At 37.8% G+C, this 13,297-nt stretch overlaps 1 protein-coding gene across 10 annotated transcripts in view; it reads right to left on the reverse strand.

The window, feature by feature from the left end:
* The window catches only part of SEMA6D (semaphorin 6D), a 594,914-nt gene that overhangs the window by 313,012 nt on the left and 268,605 nt on the right, over positions 1-13,297 (reverse strand). For all 10 annotated transcript variants that reach the window (XM_017545307.2, XM_017545312.2, XM_017545279.2 and 7 more), the window contains one exon: positions 578-649. The gene's annotated coding sequence lies outside the window, so the exon portion shown is untranslated. The remainder of the gene's footprint in view (positions 1-577; positions 650-13,297) is intronic.

The raw sequence follows: 13,297 nt of genomic DNA on the forward strand, positions 1-13,297 counted from the left end.
GTAGTCACAGGTCAGTTCACAGACTCTCTCCGGCACTTTGCTGCTACTTCTCCCATCACTTGGTCATAATTTGGAGTATTTCCATCTATGGGCATCATGCAACTTGCCTTTTTGTGTGGCTGCTTACCAGACAAGTCCACTACAGTATACACATTTGGTTATGAAAAAGCACACTTTACATTGAATAAAATTTGGAAACACCTCAGAAAGGATTGTCAGTGTATGGCTATGCATGCAACACACAGAGCTAGGTTATGATTCAAACGGTGTGCTTAGGCACTGCTTTTGTTATTTGTCTTTATTCTCCCCCATCGTATTTTTTCTAAATTGGCTGAGAGGGTTTAGACAATGATAATAACACTTATAGTGTGAGTTGTATTAAATCAAGAATCCAATCTGTAAAGCTAACCCAACCTGACCACTTAGTCAAGATCGTCTAATGCCAATTTGAGGCAAAAATCAAGATTAGATTAAATATTTCCCTAAAAAGAATAAATCTTCCAGGTTCAAACATAAATCAAACAGCAGTATCATTCTATGCAGAAGAGGCACAATTGCAAAAAAGTTCATGCCTTACCGCCAGGAGTCTTGGGCTTCTGGAGGGCTTCAGGCTGTCAGTCTGTGACCAAGAGATCTAGGATTATGCATTCTACAGCAAATAGGAAAAAAAGAACAAAAATACATTGGAATAGCTACAAATGCAGTGAAAATGTGTCACCTACAGACTACTAAAAAAAGAGAAAATAAATTGGCACTGGTTCATAATTCCAGTTGATTTAAGCAATTTTAGGCCTTCAACCAAAAAGATTTCTCCACACAAAACTTAATAAGTAAGCCAACAGCGTTGACCAGGGCCTGAAAAAATACAGGACGTGGTTATTGCAGCTAAGCAAGACTGTCAGATGAAACAAGGACATGGAATAAGGTAACACCAAGGCATACAGTAACCAAGTTATTTCCTTCCCAATAATTACAATTAGTTCATGGGAAGAGTCTTATTTTGGTTAAACTATGTCCCCAAACTGTACTAACCTATCTTTTAACTAATTTAGGTATTGGCAGACAAGACTCAACTACAATTTGTTATTAGGTTTCTTTTTTCCATTGTATTTGTATTTATATGTCTTCTATTTATCACAGATCATAGGAGTTTCCATTTAACTTCTGATAGCAGAAATAAAATATTTCCTTATAAAAGGGTTTTAAACTTAATCGGGAATAAAGTAAATCTTAAGTAAATAAGAACACTTTTCATATGTCAACATAGGAAATATTTTAAAAGTAGCAATAAGTGGCTGAATTTGGGAAACAGAATTTTCACAAAGAAAGGAGGTTAACCATACCTGGGAGATTGGAAGCTAAATGAAGACAGAGTCAAAGATTTCTTTGTTAATTTTATCTCCCATATCTAGCACAGTACATGGCATATAGTAGGTACTTGATAAATACTTTTTCAATAAATGAACAAATAAACACCTTCTGGGGAATCCGGAGGATGTTTAGATGTCTGAGCTACTGATGGGCATGGAACAGGGCTTGCCTATGATTCTAATTCTAATATCTGGAATTGTTAATCTCACAGTACTCTGGAAATACTTACAGAATATATAACTGAACAGGCTGAAGTGTCCTGATTTTCTAAAATTCCTCAAAAAGAAAAGGAAAAGGAAAAAAACTAAAGACAGTTTTAAAGTCCTCCCCCTACTAAACACACACACACACACACACACACACACACACACACACACACGGACATGTGCACATGCACATGCACCTTAAAGCAACTGTCCTCAGACAATAGCATTCTAAGGCAGGAAATCCGCCCCCGATTCAGTCAATAAGGGGGTGCACTACCTGTAAAGAATTTTAAAATAATAATCAACTTCAACTAAAAGTTGATCTACTTTTTATCACCACCTTGCACTGATAATTCTCAATCATGGCAGTGATAAAACACTCCTTCCTCTAGGCAGATAACTCCCACTACCCACTATGCCACTGGGTTCAGAAAAGATGGGTTATGTACTTAAAACAGGTAAGAAATTATGTTGATAGGAAATCTGGCAGTGACAGACTTTCCATACTCAGAGACCTTAAGAGTTCGGGGGTTAATAAAAAGGAAATTCTAGGACTTTTCTACATAAAACATTACAAGAAAGTCTAGACAGGGTAGAATAAGAGGAATTGGTCTTTGATATCATTCTGAATGGCTTCGTAGTGTGTTGATGAGGATAAGTGAATACAACCCAGGGGAAGCACTACTCCCTTTAGACTGAGAGTCTAACAGCTATGGACAATTTCATCTGTGCCATTCAAATTTGGATATTGAATATTGGCAATTCATCTGTGCTTTCTTGATCTTTCTTGATCTTTAGAAGATAAGTAAGGAAAAGTGATGCTTTAATACTTGCACAGCCCGTCAACAGAAAAATATGTAAAATAAGAGGTTTTTATAAGCAGGTGATCTTTTGGAAGGTATTGGGTCAGCTGCTTTTGATAATTCCCCCTTTGCTGTGAACTTGCTCCACATAAGCCAGCTCACCTCATATCTACAGCTGCCTCTTCCAAGGTTAGCATCTTGGCTGACTGTGACCCCTGATGACTTGTGTCCCTTCTCAGAGCCAAGCTTTCACTTGCTTACACTGAGCCCATGAATCGGACAATTCTTGCTCCTTATTGCCTGTTTCCCTGCTGAGCTAGTGCTCAGAATTCAAGCCACTTGTCTCCATACCATTTTACTATTTGTTCGATTGCAGTGGTTAAAAGTCTCAATTTCTACTAATGTTGTTAATTCAGGATAAATTCTACCATCATAAGAAAACACCAATAATGGAAATCCCTTTCAGTTGTAATTGCATTTTCAATGATGAAGAAACATAGGTATGAATGCACAAACACACACACACACACACACACACACACACACGCAGAGTAACATACATTTAAATTACAAACAAGGTTGAAGTTGCTAATTTTCTTGATTGTACTGTATTTCTAACAAGAAGGCAGTCAAATCTAGCTCAATAAGTGACAATCAGTGGCATAAGCCCATTACTTACATATCTACTGGCCTATTGTGACACAAACTGTCTTATAGCAATCCTGTTGGAATTTTAATATTATTTTTATACTACAGATGAGGGAAAACGCTAAGACCATAAAAGTAAAGACAGTTTTTCTAGATCACATTGCTAGCAGGGGAAAGTGTTCAAACTGGTCTTCTTTCTGCTTCCTACTGGAGCAGGCACATTTACTAAATGGCACTGATGCTGCCAGTGTAGGTCTTATGGAAACAGATATGATGATGATAAAGGACTATATCTATATCAGTGTTCTCTTAGCATCCTGGCAGGGAAAGAAAAGAGACAACGAGTTAATCCCCAGCAAAATGCCATGATGTATATATAAAAGAAAAAAACAGCTCCACTTCAATTTTGCAGGCACCTAAGTCTATGCTTGCAAGGTTTTTGCTAATTCAACAGCCTTTTTTTTTTTTTTTTCATATGTTCCTCTACTTCTAATTATACCATTTAGCTAACATTTTCAGTAGTTAGGTCCCAGACATTTTCCAACATTCTTGCATATTCAGCTTTTAAATGTTTAATGAGAATACACAGGGTATGTGGCCTTATGTCAATCTACTTTCTCTAGGTTGCTTCTTCTAGCAAGTATTAGCATAAATAACAACTTGGCCCAAACCAGAACTGGAGTGTGCCAATCCACAGTGATTTCCAGGGTAGGGAATGACAATGGGCCCATGAAACATAAATTATAATAAATGCTTGGAAACTTGGCATACCACTTCTGAAATGATCCCAGCTTTGCAGCAGGGAGGGCACAATGCTTTTACATTGAAAGGGGTAAGTCACAGTTTTCCAGATCTTCAAGCTCTCATTTCTAAAACAAAAATAAAACTTATTATCCTTGTGAAGAAAAGGGAGCCCTTGTACACTGTTGGTGGAACTGTAAATTGGTAAAACCATTATGAAAAAGGTGTCAAGGAACCTCAAAAAACTAAAAATTGAATGGGTGTGGTAGCTCATGCCTGTAATCCCAGCACTTTGGCAGGCCAAGGTTGGTAGATCATTTGAGGTCAGGAGTTTGAGACCAGCCTAGCCAACATGGCAAAACCCCACCTCTACTAAAAAAAAAATTCCAAAAAAAATTAGCCGGAAGTGATGGCACACTCCTGTAATCCCAGCTACTTGGGAGGCTAAGGCAGGAGAATCACTTGAACTTGGGAGGCAGAGGTTGCGGTGAGCTGAGATCACTTCTAGGCTGGATAGCCTGGAAGACAGAGTGAGATTCCATCTCAAAAACAAACAAAGAAACAAAAAACTTTAAAACAGAACTGCCATACAGTCTATCAACTCTACTCCTGGGTACATATCCAAAGGAAATGAAATTATTAATAATACATGAAAGAGATATGTATGCTCCCACATTATTGTAGCATTACTCACAATGGCCAAGATATGCAAACAATATATAAGTATTCACCAGCAGATGAATGGATAAAGAAAACGTGACAAATATTTACAACTGAATATATTATTCAGCCCTTAACGAAAGGAAACTCTGCCATTTGTGACAACATGAGGAAACTTTGAGGACACTTTGCTAAGTGAAAGAAGCCAAACACAGAAAAACAATTACTGCATGATTTCACTTATATGTAGAAACTAAAGAAGTTGAATCCATAGAAACAGAGTGTAGAGAAGTTGGTGCTAGATGCTAGGGGGTGGGAATAATGGAGGGATTTTTGTCAAAGGGTACAAAATTTCAGTTATAAAATGAACTAAGTAAGTTCTGGAACATCCAATACACAACATGGAAACTACAGTTAATAATCATGTATTACGTCCTTGTAATTTGCATATAGAGTAGATCTGAAGTGTGTTTACCACACACAGAAAAAATTGGTAATTATGGCAGATGATGAATATGTTAATTACCTTGATTATAATTATTTCATAATATATATGTACATCAAATCATCGTTTTGAACACCTTCATATATACAATTTTTATTTGTCAATTATGCCACCTATAAAGCTGGAAGAAAATAAAAATAAATTCTTATCTTTATCTTTTTCCTATGAAAAATTATAAATATGAACATTTTGATATCAGAAAAGCACGTCAAGTTCCCTGAGAAAACCAATAGGTAATATTATTGCAGAACTGGCAAAGCCCTTTACTACTGAATTAGTCCATTCTTGCATTGCTAAAAGAACTACATGAGACTGGGTAATTTAGAAAGAAAAGAGGTTTAATTGACTTAGGTCTGCAGTCTATACACGAAGCATGGTTGGGGAGGCCTTAGGAAGCTTACAATCATGGTGGAAGGCGAAGAGAAAAGAGGCATATCTCACATGGCGGAAGAAGGAGAAAGAGAGAGAAGGAGGAGGTGCTATACACTTGTAAACAACCAGATCTTATGAGAACTCACTATCCTGAGAACAGCAAGGAAAAAGTCTGCCCCTATGATCCAATCACCTCCCACCAGGGCCCCACTTCAACACTGGGGATCAAAATTCGACTTGAGATTTGGGTGGGGACACAAATCCAAACCACATCAACTGGGTTTAGAACATAAAGCCAGAAATCTTTCCCCTTTATAAGTTGTACAAGAGTTTAGCCACCTAGCAATGTTGCAAAGCTAGGTCTAGGCAGTAAGAATTTTAATGGGGATGTGGAAAACTATTTGCCCACTTCTTCTTGTACAAACATCTGTATTTAGGGGCTTATTATTAAGAACCAATTAACAGTGAAAGAGTTTGGAGTTAGAGGCCAAGTTGAAATGATTCAAATTTTATAAGGAATGTTTCAATTTTTCTTTCTTATTATAAATCTAGATAGTCATTGGTCAAAATGCATTTACTGACTACTGACTGTGTGCAAAGCACTGTGAGTACACGACAGAAGATGATCTTGTGTTTATCAAGTACCTACCATATTCCAGGTGCTATGCAAGGCACATTTACTTGTGTGTCTGTGAGTGATGAGGGCAGAAAGGGAGGGCCAGGAGGTATGAGAGGAGGGAAATGGAGTATTCTAGCTAGAGGCTCACTTTTATTTATCGCTAGGATTCATACATATCTGCAGACTTGTGAAATTACCTGATTATTTGCAGAAGAAACTTAGGTCTCTTCATAAATTCAGACAAACCCACTTGGTCTATGACAGTCACTCTTTTGTCAGTGGGGTGGAGCAATCCATGGCCCATGACTGTCACTTTGATTCGTGTTCTGACCTAACTTTGCACGGACTCATATATTAATATATGGTACTTGTCCATTAAGAGGTATTTAAATTAAAGGGTGAGAGAGAGAGAGAGAGAGAGAGTCTTTCCATTTTGACAAGGGTACAGGGTGGTTTATGCATGATCTCACTTATATGTATAAACTAAAGAAGTCAAACCCATAGAAACAGAGAATAGAAAAGTGGGTGTTAGAGGCTAGAGAAGGGAATAATGGAGGGATTTTAAAATTTTAGCTCCTTGAGGGCTTAACTAAATCAGCCACACCACAGTGGTGGCAGGGAATTATCTACCATGCCTGCATATCAGCACCTCCTCAAACCAACCATCTCACAAAAGTGAAAAGCCAGACTCAGATGTGTAATACAATGTTGGCAGATCTGGGAACCTCAGGAGCCCTTGGCATGGACTTGAACACTGGTGGCAGTGGCCTAGCATGAGGCAGAGACAAAGGCACCTGAAGCATGACGGGGTGGGGTAGCATATTCCATACGATAACTGAAACCTTTTCCTAATGAGCACATATGAGACACCTCTATGGAGGGGGTGCTGCAGGGGCTGAATTTATTACAAGAGCATCCAGAGAAAGACTTTTTACTCAACCTGATCCTGCAACACATATTTTACATGGAAAATTTATTTCTCCTAACTGTATGACAATAAAAGTTTATTAACCTCATCTTACTGATGAGGGGATTGTAGCTTAAAAAAAGTTAAAATCACCTATGAAGGTCACTACGTGGGTCAAATGGCAGCCCACAGAAAGATACATCCAGATCATAACTCCTGAAACCTGTGAATATTACCTTATATAGCAAAATATGTGAATGAGTAAATTTAACAAGGGGAGGAGCCCATTCTGCATTACCCAGGTAGACCTAAAGGCAATCATGTGTATGCACCCTATGAGAGAGAGGCAGAGGGAGTCTGGGGCACAGATACATAGAGGAGAAGACACACAGGTGGCAAAGTGACCACAGGGGTGAACACTGGAGTAATGCGGCTGCAAGTCAAAGTGTGGCTGGAGATACCAGAAGCTGGAAGAGGCAAGGAATGGTTTCTCCCTGAAGCCTTTGGAAGGAGTGCAGCTTGGCAGACACCTTGATTTCACACCTCTGGCCCCCAGAACTGGGAGAAAAGAAACTAATGTTTTAAGCCACCAAATATCTGATAATGGGTCATAGCAGTCACAGGAAACTAATATAGTCGCACAATAAACTACAGAAGACATGTTTCTGATAAAGTTTGCCCAACTTTAAAGTCTGTTTCCTTTGGGTGCCACTGAGATTCCCCCCACAATATTATCAACACACTCCACAACTCTCGGGCCTGACATGACACTTACATCTGCTTCAGCCACCACCACCTTTTCTTTGGAAATACATTGTGAACGGTTGAGAAATTTTGGCATTTGAGCCTATTTTCCTTTGTAAACTAAAAAGTACTGGATATGTTAAGATTTAAAGTAGACATATATGTAGTCAGGGCTATAGGAATTGAGTTGAGAACTTGTTATGGGCAGAGATGATCAGCAAAGGGTTTATGAAGAAGAAAGTTTTGAATTGTGAAGAAAAGGATACATGTATGTGGATAATTGTGAAGGACCAGGATGAACATTCTGGGCCCTTGGAAGGCTTGAACAATATTTCTAGGGGAAACTTACAAGCTTCATGCAGAGCTCACAGTGGAACCTAACTTGCAACTGAAAATATTGCACCAAAATGAAAAACTAGGTGGCTTTAGGTCCTGGTTGTTTTTGTTACTGCTATCATGGATTGCTGCTATTCCTTCAGGAATCAGAGGTATTCTGATTTACTTACCAAAGATCCTTTTCTTCATTTTTTTTAAAAGGCCTTCCCATGTCCAAGTTCAATACTGAATTGGTTTTGTAGCTACGTCTCTTTATGGTCTGGCATTTTCTCTCTGTCCACGTGCCTCTTTCAATGGCATCTGTTTTGCTAAGAGATCTAATAAATTACAAGCCAGACTAGGAACAAACAGAGCCATGAAGGCTGAGTTCTTGTAGAATAGGTTTTAGCTTTATTTCAGCCCTTCTCCCCTCACCCAAGGTGAATTAAGTAATCTTTATGAGACAAAATTACCTGCATTCTTGCCTAACCTTAATAATGAAAAAGAGAAGGCATTTTACCTATTCATTGTGAACAGCGTAATCACAATTCGCTATGGCTCACAGAAACAGGAAAAAAATAATAACAACAAACGACCACAACTAATGTGTTTTTCATTCTATCTGAGAATCCGAAGAACCTGGTAGTTTTAACTCTAGTTCATTACAGTCAATGATTTAATCTCTGATGGCAGGGAAGCAAGAAATATAGTAATGTCTAGGGTAGCAACAGCAGCACTCCAGATCAATACTTAAAAGTGCTGTAGCAAGTAGGCTCAGTTTCCTCACAAAACACCTATATATTTCTTGTCTGAGAAGACGGAGGCTGAGATGGGTCATCTGGGGTGCATGCAGCATCTGCCCTCCAAAATAGCTGGTGAGGTGACATATGCAGTGCTTGCCAGCTATGTAAGGCATTGTGCTGGGTCCTGCAGAAAGCACGAAAGCTTAAAAGCACTATCCCTGCATTAAAAATCTTGTTGGTAAAATGAGCCATAATGACTTGAAGTTTAAATCATAGCCCCAAACAATCAAAACAAAAAGAACCCCAAGTAAGAGTTCAAGACAACAAAAATAGCAAAAGCCAGGCCACATTCAATTACCGATAACTGCTACAGGATGTCAGAGAAATGGGCAGAGTATATCACACTGGGGTGGTCTGGAAGAACTCCATGGTAGTATCAAGATTTGAAATGAATCATGCTAACAGGATGTAAAAGAAAAAAAAATCAGTATCTAGAACCACGGAATGGTAACTTTATGAAATATTCAGTATATTCTGGCATTGCACCAGGCCTGTTTTACTCACGTGGCAGGATGAAACCTTGGTATGCACTGGCTTGGACCTGGGCACATCTGAAGGTAACATTGTTCATTCAACCCAGGATAAATGTGAATATACAGGCAGAAACATATATGTTCTTCACATATTTTACAAATTTGCCCTTCAAGTTCTAATCTTATGAATTTATCCCTTTGGGACTATCTGTGGTTTGTATTGGTCTTAGCTCATCTCTCTTAAATTAACATATGAGGACCAGATTTTCCACTCCAAATAGAGTGACTCACTGAAGAGCAGAAAGCAATTAAATTTCTAAGCTTTTTTCCCAACATCCTGTACACCTCAATTTACCAATACAAAAATTGCTATGGGCATTATTACTATTTTTAATGATGGAAATACTGTTCTATGCTATGTGTAATAACCTTTATGAAATTTATCTCTGATGGACAAGCCTCAGATTCATGGTCTACTAGATTCAACTTAATCACTTGTCCAGGAAATATTACAGATGATTCCTTTGTGCTAGGTGATATTTCCAGTGCTTTAGGTACAACAGTGGGGGAGAAAGCACAAGGTCTGTGTGCTCATGCAGCGCACATTCAAGAGTGTGTGTGTGGCAGTGACTGGGGGGAGACAACGAAGAAGTCGTCTAATGAATAAAGGGAAGTTCAGAGTGCAAGGTATCCGCATGTGGAGTAATGACAGTGTGACGAGATGATGAGTGACTGCTGGCGCGGTGCAGGTGGGAATGCCATTATTTTAGGCAATGTGGTCACCAAAGGCTTCTCTGAGAAAGTTTGAAGTAAGAATCGAATAAAGGCAGTGATTTGAAGACCAAGCAGAGTGGTCCAGGCTGAGATAAGTACAAGTTCAAAGCCGCTGGCATATAAATGAGCTTGCTCAAGGAGCAACAAGAAGGCCAGGAAGGCTGAGCAGAGTGAGGGGAAGTGGCTGGAGGAAGCAGGAAGAGGAAGTCATTAAGAGTCAGACCATCTGGGGACTTGTGGGCTACAGACAGGACTCAACATGCCTGTTTAGGGCAAATGCAAACAGTAATTTTGCAAGATCAAGGGATATTTAATTTTCAGGTCATTAAATCTGCCATTTTATGTTCAAGTGGTTATTGGTAATAAACATCTCAGTTACTTATAAGCAACACTTACCAAATCTGTAACATTTACCAAAACTAGAATTTGTTCACCCAGTTTGATGATTCTATTATAGTTTAAATAAAAATTAGGAAATTTTTGCAATATGTTTAAATACTCCTCATTCCCCTTTCACACTCTTATCTGCACAAAAGGTTAGAAAACAAAGAAAAACATTCACAATTACTTTAACACCTAACACTAATGAATCACCGATTTTCAGCTGTCTTCCTTCCTTCTTACACACCGTCCTCAAGCACACAGCATCATGATGTAGTTTTTAATCAGAGCAGATATAAGATTTCCATCCAGTGCTTTCAAAGCACATTGAGAGTACGGTACTTATCATTTTGTATGATTTGGTCATCAGCAAGATGATTTCTCAGACTACTCTAAATAAGCCTGGCTAACCCAACTTCATTGATCACTGCTTACAATGGTTTGCCTCCTCTTGCTGGCTTAAATCTTCACTTCTTATCAAAATTGGCTTTTCAGGGTAAAAAAAAAGACTTGAGACAAAAAGTAATTTCTGATAAGCAGTAATGAGCCTGACTACTTCTCACTGAGCTCCTTGGGCATAAAAATTAGATTCTAAGTAATTTCTAAATAATTTCTGAGAATTCACAGGAGGAGAATTCCTCGCCATAGTTGAGTGTCATTCAATTGCAAATGAAGAGACACAGCAGTGGAATGGCTAATTAGATGACTTTAACCTCACTTAGTTATGCCTTAACAAAACCCAGAAAATAGGCATCTTTTAAAGTTTGTGCGTAAGATTTTAAAATTTTCTGACTTGGGGGTTTGAATACAGGGATCTAAAGAGCTTAATGGGTCAATGGCGGAGTTAGCGAAATTGATTTTTAAGAATGGATTTTATTTCATAAATTCATGTGTTATTTAAGAAATTGAAGTAGAATAACCAAATACAGTACATTCGGAACACTCTGCACTACTCCATATTTTTCCCCAGATAGTTACCTCTGTTATCACCCAGAGGTGAAATTTCTTTAGGTAGAATTTAATAGAATTTCCACCAGAAATTCTTAAATCTAATATTGGTCTAAGTGGAAAGCTGCAGGGAAAAGAGAAAACCTACTGTTTGTTTTGAGGTTATAAAAGTTTTGAATTTTAAATGTCCTCCCTTATGGATATCGTAAGCACCTCAAATTTAGTGTAGTCAATGCAGAATTTTTTATTTCCACTGTCACTGCCCTCCATCTGTTTCTCTGTGGTCTGTGTGGTTTAGTAAGTCACCACCACTCAGTGCAAAACCAGCTTAGGTTTTTCTTGATTCTCCTTTTTCTCTCAGACCATCCTGCATTTAGTAATCAAGCCATATGCAAATTGGTCTACAAAATACATCACATGGCTGTAATCAACATATCAGGGGGCTGTGTTTTCATCTGCAGGTTCGACTGGGAAGTATCTGATGCCTAGATCATTCAGGCTATTGACAGGATTCATTTCCTGGCAGCTGTATGGAGGCCCCTGGCTTTTTAGAGGTTGTTGTCTCAAGACTGCTCTGAGGAGTTAGAGGCCACCAGAAGTGGCTAGAGGCTGCTGACACACCTTGCCAAATGGGTTTCTTCAACATGGTCACTCAATTCATCAAGCCTACAAGAAGAATCTCTGGCTTCAGTCTGCTGAGATGGAGTTTCACATAACGCAACATAATGATGAGAGCTGTATCCTATCACCTTTGCTATATAACAAAACCTAATCACAGGAATGACATCTCATTATCTTTACCATAGGTAAGTGGTTAGAAACACATCACAGGTCCCATTCACACTTAAGGACAGGAGATTACACAAAGGCATGAATACTGAAAGGTGGGAATCATTGGGGCTTATCTTAGTGTCTGTCTGCCACATTTATACTGATATTCTTCATTAATAGTTTTTTGTTTTGTTTTGAGCTCATAGCTTTACCTCTTTTCCTTACTTTGATTTCAATTGCTTTTGTCTCTCTAGTTTTTCTAGGTGGAAGCATATGCCATTGATTTGAGACCATTCTTCTTTCCTAAAAAAAGGTGTTTAGTGCTATCAATCACCTTCCAATCACTGTGATAACAGTATCCTACACATTTTTATTTTTCATGCTTTTAATTCATTTCCAAACACATTCTGATTTCCCTTTTGATTTCTTCTTTGACATACAGGTTAATTAGAAGTGTGTTATTTCATTTCCTAATATACGGGGATTTTCCAGATATCTTTCGACTATTAATTCCTAATTTAATTCCATTGTGGCTAGGAAACATATTTTGTATGTTTTGAGTCCTTTTTAAATTAATAAGACTTCTTTTATGGTCAGAATATTGCCTATCTTGATAAATATGCCATGGGCCTTTGAAAATAATGAGTATTTTTATTATTGGAGAGAGACTTCCATAACGTCAATTAGGTCAAATTGGTTGATAACATTGATTAAGTCTTTTATATTCCTATTTAGCATAAATTTTGTGTTACTTATTGAAATAAATTGTGGAAATCTTCAACTATGATTGTCATACTACTGCAATATATGGTGAAAACCTTCAATACATCAGTATAATTTCTACTTTAATTAACCAACTGTATTTTAAACAGATTTTAAAAATTAAGAGTATTTTTATATATGCTCAGACTTTTAACATTCTCGGTGATATTTATTACTTTGTATAGATCTAGATTTCAGCTTTTATTTACCTGAAACATTTTTTATTTTTATTTTTATTTTGAGATATATTTTGCAGCGTATAAATTCTAGGTTGATAATTTTATTCTCTCAATGCTTTAAGAGATTTCCTCTCTGTCTTTTGGCTTGCATTGTTTTAATGTCTGTAGTCATTTTTATGTTCTCTTTTTGTCTGTATTCATTGTGACTTTTTTCTTTCTTTTGGCTACTTCTAAGGTTTTCTGTTTATCCCTGGTTTTCAGCAATTTGGTGACAATACACCTTGTTGCAATTTTCTTCCAACGCTTGTGCCTGGC

This window comes from Cebus imitator, unplaced genomic scaffold, assembly GCF_001604975.1.
Source record: "Cebus imitator isolate Cc_AM_T3 unplaced genomic scaffold, Cebus_imitator-1.0 Scaffold9, whole genome shotgun sequence".
NCBI lineage: Eukaryota > Metazoa > Chordata > Mammalia > Primates > Cebidae > Cebus > Cebus imitator.